The following is a 1,311-nucleotide window of genomic DNA, read 5'->3' as shown; positions in this document are numbered from 1 at the left end:
TTTGTTCTTTCTGTGAACAAGTATCTGAGCACCTTCTATGAGAGGCAGCGTGGTGGACTGTAGCTAACCACACAGGCGCTGGAGTCAGCCTGCCTGCATTCCAATCCCGAGATTTCCACTTACTAGCTATGTGATGTTACGCACATGATTTATCCCCTCCATGCCTCAGTTTCCTCATCTGAAAAGTGAGGACAATAATGGTGTTTATCTCATATGGCTGAAACGAGCATTAGATAAGTCAACATACAGGTGACCTCCAAGGTAAAGTTTCCTTGGACATGAATATCTCCCTGGTATCTCCTGATCCATGCCACAATCCTGGGAGACTCGGGCTAGGTGGCAGACTCAGAATCCAGATACAAGGTCACAGGAGTACATAATGACTACTCCCAGGCAGGCAGTGTGCTCGCTGAACCTCAGTCTCCTCATCTGTGAAATGGTCAGCAGGGCTCCTGGGTTTCCTTGCTCAGGGTTGTAGTGAGGTTCTGTGAGATCATGGAGGGCACAACTTTGCAAACTAAACTTGCAGGCTGGAGATCAGCAATATCAAGCATCGCCCCTCCTGACCTGCAGGGATTTATGAACAGGGGTGGCTGTCCTCCAGCCCTTCTTGGCTCCCGGCTTAGGAGGAAGTTTCCCTCCCCTTTGGGCCTCACCTGCTTTCCTCCAGCGTCAGATGGGGTGGGCGTAGGGGTGTGGGGACCTGAGAAGGGGCTGGCAATGGCAGTCAGGAGACTAGCTGGCCCGTCCCCACTGCAGTTTCCTGCCACAACAGTCATCCTGCCTTTGTTTCATGACCTGCTTTATTGCTGGCTTCCTCAGCAGGCTGACCACGAGCTTGGGGCAGAGCCTGGTACCTGCTAGGTGCTCAGTAAATGTTCAGTGACACACAAGGAGGAACTTTTCCCTTGAGGTCACTTCCCCTCAGATGTCTTTGTTTACAAACCTCCACAAAGTCACAGAATTTGGGAGTGCGCCAGGCCCAGCTTTCTCATGCAAAAAAACCCCAAAAACAAAAATACCACGAGGCTTGGAGACATGGAGTGGACACCCAAAGTCACTCAGCTTCGCAGTGGCAGAGCCGGCATGACCAACTGTCCCGGTGTGCCCGGGAAGCGGGACTTCAAGAGCTAAAAGGGGAGCAGTCCCAGCAAACCGGGATGGTTGGAGCTGGGGCTGGAACCCAGGAAGACGACCTTCTTCCAGTAGACTCCGCAGATGAGGAAGAAACTAAAATCCGGTGTCCCCGTCCGCCGCCGCAGCCACGAGGCAGTCCCACTGGTGAAATAGACCGCGACAGAATAGTCCCTC

Source organism: Galeopterus variegatus, unplaced genomic scaffold (assembly GCF_000696425.1).
Source record: "Galeopterus variegatus unplaced genomic scaffold, G_variegatus-3.0.2 Scaffold1249, whole genome shotgun sequence".
NCBI lineage: Eukaryota > Metazoa > Chordata > Mammalia > Dermoptera > Cynocephalidae > Galeopterus > Galeopterus variegatus.
This window is presented reverse-complemented; position numbering follows the sequence as displayed.